The sequence below is a fragment of the Cervus elaphus genome, chromosome 33 (assembly GCF_910594005.1).
Source record: "Cervus elaphus chromosome 33, mCerEla1.1, whole genome shotgun sequence".
Classification (NCBI taxonomy): domain Eukaryota; kingdom Metazoa; phylum Chordata; class Mammalia; order Artiodactyla; family Cervidae; genus Cervus; species Cervus elaphus.
Window position 1 is genome coordinate 25,515,413 of NC_057847.1, and position 6,313 is coordinate 25,521,725.

General features: G+C 50.2%; 1 protein-coding gene across 1 annotated transcript in view; it reads left to right on the forward strand.

The window, feature by feature from the left end:
• Positions 1-6,313, forward strand: part of WIPF1 (WAS/WASL interacting protein family member 1) — a 122,863-nt gene that overhangs the window by 13,965 nt on the left and 102,585 nt on the right. The window lies entirely within an intron of this gene.

The window sequence follows — 6,313 nt, forward strand, 5'->3', positions numbered from 1 at the left end:
GAAGCAGAAACTAGAGGCTGCCTACCTTCTCTTGTTCACTCACAGAAGTCAGGAATGAATTATTCTGCTTCTGATTTCTAGTAATGATGTTCAGACAAGCAGTAATAATAACAGCTTCTAATAACATAGATATTGCTTAGTATGTACCAGGTAATGTTCTTAGTGCTCTGAATTAGCTCACTGAGTCCACATAGCCACCCTGTGAGGCAGGCACTATTATCTTCATTTTACAGATGAGGAATTTGAGGTTAGCCAGCTTGCCCAAGTTCACATGGCTAACGTGGCAAGAGGCAAGAGTCCATCCAGTCCATTTGGCTTCAGAGCCTGTGCTGAGCCATGATACCCACTTGCCTCTTCAGTAAAGGAGATTTGGTAGTAAAGGACTTAGGTGGCCCCAGTTTTCTTCATGCAGATGGTTGACCACTGATACAGTGTTCTGGGGAAGTAACCTGGACTTCCTGTTTCTCTGCATACTTCTGGGTTAGTGTCACCAATGTGTTGCAAAAAGGACAGCCAGGACAAATAAAGACCAACTGCTGAGCTATCAGCAGAAAGGTCTGCTCTTTGCATGGTGTTCGGTGTCGCACCTTTACTTTACTCTGAATCACCCAACTTAACACTTGACACCCATCACAGCCATACATTCTCAGTGACCCCTAAGAATTCAGCAGTCTCTAGTGAGCAGAAAATCTTCCCAGAGTGTCACAAATGCTGCCTGGTATCAGTGACTCGTGACACGATGGTCTTAAGAATAAATGAATGACGTTCAGCTCATGGGGAAAGAGTATAGTATTCAACTGTAAAATGCAGCATCTCATAAAATCCCAGAGTGTTAGACATGGGAAGCCAAGTGAAGACAAAGACCATTTTGCCTAACTTTCCATTAGAATGAGAACCCCAGAGAAGTTACTTTCTCAAGGCCAGTGGCTAGCTGGTAAGAGAGTTGAGACAAGAACCCAGGCCTGCAACCAAGTTCCAGTCCAGTTCTTTCTCCCCTGCCTGAGATTGGATACAGTATTCTGTAAGTGATATTCTTGGTATATTACAGATGAGACATGGAATGGCCTATTTCTTTGTGAGGTCTGGCCAAGGTTAGCATCGCCTTACAGATGGAAGGGATGCAGCTGGACGCCTCCTTCAGGTACAGTGCGCAGTAAACCCAGGTGAGGAGAAGGCCAGGCAGGCTCCCAGGCGCAGCTGCTCCTGGGGACTTTGCAGTGCCGGGCCTTTGCTTTCTAGGCGGTCCCCAGCACCCTCTGCTCAAGGCAGTCGTTTGGAGGTAAAGGAGTCACACTGACTCAGTTTATAGCAGAGTTCTGTGAGGGGCATGAGGGAGAAGAGGAAATGGTCCCTTTTCTGTCCATAATGAAGAATGTTTTTCAAAGCCCTGCTGCTCTCAGACAGCCAGGCCTTAGCCAAGCTCTGGTTGTATTGGCCTTGGAGCCTGAGAGGCCTGCTACTGCAGGGCGCCGACTCCACTGGTGGGATGGAGAACTTCAGCCCTTCCTGGAAGAGGCTCCAGCAGCCTGCGGAGGCCCACCTGGGGAGCCCTGTGTATTACCAGCAGCTGGGCAGCCCTGCCCCTGTCTGCAGCCATAACCACAGGGCTCAACAGACATTTCTGTGGACAGGGACAACTCCAGGTCACCTTTGTACTGCAGAGCAGTGACCTAGGGGTCTCCACAGGCAGGAATGCAGAGGGGGAGGTAAGATAAAGGCAGAAACCCAAGCCTGGAAGGGCATCCAGAGCTCCCTTCCCCACCTCTGGGCTACAGTCCTTCAAAGTAAGCCCAGGCTGGGCTGGAAGGTGAAATTCCTGTGTGTGTGTTAGTCATGTCTGACTCTTTGAGACCCCATGGACTGTAGCCCGCCAGGCTTCTCTGTCCATGGGATTCTCCAGGCAAGAATACTGGAGTGGGTTGCTATTTCCTCCTCCGGGGGATCTTCCTGACCCAGGGATCGAACCCATGTCTCCTACATCGCCAGGTGGATTCTTTACCACTGAGCCACCAGGTGGTGGTTTCAATCCTGGTCAGTGTGCGCACACCTTCAGCAAAAGCGTCTGGGGAAAATTGAGGGGTGTTCTCCACAGCCCCTGCAGAGACCTGTTGCAGCAGTTCTCCGAGGTCCCCTCCTCGTGGAGGCCCAGGGGCAGGCTGCTTTGTTCCCTCCCCTCCCTTCAGGCCCTGCAGCGCTGTCGGCTCTGGCGTGTGTCTCTGCTGGCCGGTTATCTGGCCATCTTTTCCAGTCCAGGGAAGGACAGAATAGAAGAGTTCTTCTCCAGAGAGAGGAGGTAAAACAGAACCCACCAAAGCGCAGTCTGATGTGGGAAGGCGCACTGCTCAGAGCCCCACCGGGCATTTCCAACCTCAAATCCAGAGGTCAGAGGGCAGTAGCATCTCTGTGTTTTACTGATGTGACCCGGAACCCTTTGTAGAGTTAAGCAAGAAGCCAGAGGCAGAGCTGGAATTAGAATGAAGAAGGTTCTGCTGCCCAGACCCGGGGACTCCGTGCCTTGTGCGTGGTTAGGATGACGGCTTTGGTGGCGTGTGCTGTGCTTGCAGCCGCCGCCTCCTGTCCCGTCTCCCGAGCATGTGCAGGCTGCTGCCTCCTTGATCCTCACCCCTCCTTACACCTGGATGGTGTGCAGAGTGGGAACGTGGCTTCCGGGCCCCCTCTGTGTGGTCCCAGGTATGGAGGGGACTGCTGTGGGCTAGCCCCCACGGGTATAAGCAGGCCCACCTTCTCCTGAAATTTACCATCCCAGCTCCAGCGTGAACTCATGAACTCTCATGAAACCAGCAGTGGCCTGCTTGCCAGGAGGAACTGGAGGGCAGGGTGTGCTGTAATGGACCCGGTTACGTAAGTCAGTCCAGTGAGTTCCTCCTTTTCGCCCCATGAGGCACCTCAGAAGGACCCAAGGCACGGGAGCTGCATGAAAAAACTCAGTCTTGGTGCAGAGCCCACAGGCAGGAACCTCGCACTGTGTAGGTTCTGGGGATGGGAGTTTGAGACTACACGTGATTTAGAGTTCAAAAAACAACAACAAGAAGCATGCTTAGAGTGCCCTGATCCTTGAATGTCAGATGTGAAGGGAAGACTGCATCTGGCAGTATTGGAAAAGGAATCTCTGTGAACAGTGAGTACTCCATATAAAGAAGCATTATTTAAACTAGCGTTTTGAAACCTCTTTTGACCATAACCCACAGTAAGAAATGCGTTCTTCTTTGATATCTAGTATAGATAGATAGATAGATGGATGATAGAAACGGAAGTTTCATAAAACAATTCCCATCTTTACCAAATGCAATACATTATTATTCTTTTTTTTTTTAAGAAAAAGGAGCAACAGCTGGTTGCCAATTGAGTTAATATCTATTTGACTGCCAGAAAATAGGCAGCAACTTACAGTTTGAGAAATAACTGATTTAAACAAAAATGTGTCAGGCATGTAGAAACCAATTGTCACTGCTGCTCTGGTCAGATCTCTGCAGAAGGTGATGCAGTAACACAGGCTTTGTGGTCCTCAAAGAGGTTTTCCTTGCTCTTCCAATCCCTGGATGTTAGTGAGGTGGTGGTGGAGATGGAGAACCCAGGGAGGGAGGAGGGGCGATGGTTGATGGAAGAAGAGGAAGCTGAATTTTATTTCTGGTTGTACAGAGGACAAGTGTCCGTGATGCCTTGTCCTGGCACAGATAAGACAAGACCTGTTCATCATGCAAGGGTGCTCACAGTTGAATAAGTGTGCACTCATCACGCTCCAACAGATTTACAGTGAAATGGAAGTATAAACTGGATGCTCCATGGTAGCCAAAGCCCCTTCATTCTGAGTTCCCTAAAAGCAGGAGCCGTGTTTCAGGCAAGAGTATGTTCAGTGTTACATCTCTAGTTTTGTGTCTCACATAGAATACATATTCAGTAAGTGTTTGATATAAAGACCATCAATTCAGTTCAGTAGTTCAGTCGTGTTTGACTCTTTGCGACCCCATGGACAGCAGCATGCCAGGCTTCCCTGTCCATCACCAACTCCCTCCCTGAGCTTGCTCAAACTCATGTCCATTGAGTCAGTGATGCCATGCAACCATCTCATCCTCACTGGAGTGGGTTGCCATTCCCTTCTCTAGGGGATTTTCCTGACCCAAGGATAGAACCCGGGTCTCCTGCATTGCAGGCAGATTCTTTACCATCTGAGTCACCAGGGAAACCCAATAAAGACCATGTTAGCTAATTAATATTTTCAATTAAACTAGTCATAATTCTAATTATCTTTGATAGTATAAAGAAAACAGTTTTGTAGGGCACTTTAACACACTTGAACATCACAAGGGATAGGACAGTTAAGAAAGTCCCCCAAAAGTTGGAATTAAAGAGCAGAACTGCTGAACCCCACCTGGGCTTCGGGTTCTCCACATGGCAAGCCTTTAAGACGCTGTGGTTTGTCTGCCTGACTTGTACATCTGAGTGTCTCGTAGGTGGACCTTGGGATCAGTTACTTTGGCTCTCAGCCTGGAGGTGAGATGTCTCAGTGGTGAGGGGTGACTGGCCCTGGCGGAGCAGGGACCACAGGCAGAGTGCATTCTGACTTCCCACCCCTGAGCATCTGAAACTGCTGAGTTTACCACTCAGGTTGGGCAGTTCAAGAGGATGTGGTTGAGGCTTGAATCTCCCAGGGTCCTGGGTGGTAGGTTTCTGGAGAGAGGAAGGTGCTTGCAGACCACTGTGTGTTGGGTCATAAATGAAGTGTTTGAAGTTCTGGACTAGCTGGGCATTAAGACTGAGAAGCCGTCAGGGGCTGTGGAGACCCGGGCGTGGGTCCCACGGCACAGTGAGAGGAGTTCTCTGGTGCTGTCTGAGCTGAACTTCTGTTAGGGTCCAGCCCCCTGGTCTGGCCCTCCGTGCCCAGCGAGGCCCGGTGGTCTGGACCCCAACCTGCCATCCAGCTGCTAACTGAATTAGGTACAGGACCTTCTTCCATGCAGTTGTGGGGTGAAGGGTGGGGGAGTGGGGAGTAGAAGGGAAGCAGGGGTGTGAGGAGAGGGGAGGGAAGAATGATAGGTACCTGAGAAAAATACTCAGGTAGGATGATTTCCCTCCGAATGAGGTCCCCTCAGTTGAAGAGCTTGGACTAAGGAGACACCCCGGAAAGCAGTGGACAAATTCAACCTCAGGGTGATTGCTGTTCACATTAGACATTTTTTCAAGTTTTCCATGGCCCAACTCCAGAGAGAATAGTGAGGGTTGACTGGGAACTGGGATCCAGGCACAAAGAACAGCTACCCCTTTGGCTCAGGAGCTTGAATGCGGGCTTGGGACCTTGGATGTATGCAAGGCTTCACAGGATGGCAGATCCACCTTGCAAACTGTCTGGGTTTGGTAATTTGCCTCGTTATTTACACCTGTGTGTGCCTAGTCTCTCAGTCCTATCCAACTCTTTGTGACCCTTTGGACTGTAGCCTGCCAGGCTACTCTATCCGTGGGTGTTTTCAGGCAAGAATACTGGAGTAGGTTGCCATTTCTTCCTCCAAGGGATCTTCCCCACCTGGGGATCAAACTCGAGTCTTCTGTGTTCTTCCTGACCCAGGGATCAGACCCGCATCTCCTGTGTCTCCTGCATTGCAGGCAAAGCCCTTATTTACACCTATTTAAGATAAAAACAATTCTTAGGTAAGATCAAATCTAAATGCACAAGAGCATTCAAAATACGAAAGGCAGGCCCGGAGCCCCAGGTTCTAACTCCAGCTCTGTCCCCATCTGTGTGGCCCTGGGCCACTCAGGGTCCTCATTGGTAAATTGGGGGGCTAAGGAGGGGGGCTGTTGGAGACGCTCCCCCTGGTCTCCCTCAGCTCAAACACCCTGTGGCTGTCTACAGCCCAGGGAACGTTTTCTGGCAGGAAAGAGAGGCTGCCCGGAGCTTCCTTCTCAGGCAGCCAATGAGTACATTCTTTCCTGTGCCCACATATGGAAGCAATTTCTAGATGATCCAAGGCACTTGTGCTGCTGAGCTCAACTGAAACAGAGGAGCACGGCAGTGGAAAGTGGAAAAAGAAAAAAGCCTGTGTGCGTTCTCTTACGAATGTGCCCTTTAACATCTGAAAATCCCCCATGCCATTGATGTCTGGGGATGTGCCAGTGGCTTTGGGGCATTCCACAGATAAAATCCTGATAAAGATCGAGTGAGAGCTGAGCTCACTGCTTCTCCCCCGAGGCTGAAGGCCCCTGCCTTTTCCCGCTGGAAGCTTCTGGCTGGAGGCTGGGGAGGAGTGCAAATTCCAGAGTTTTGTTCCCACATTTATTGTAATCTTTCTCTCTGGTC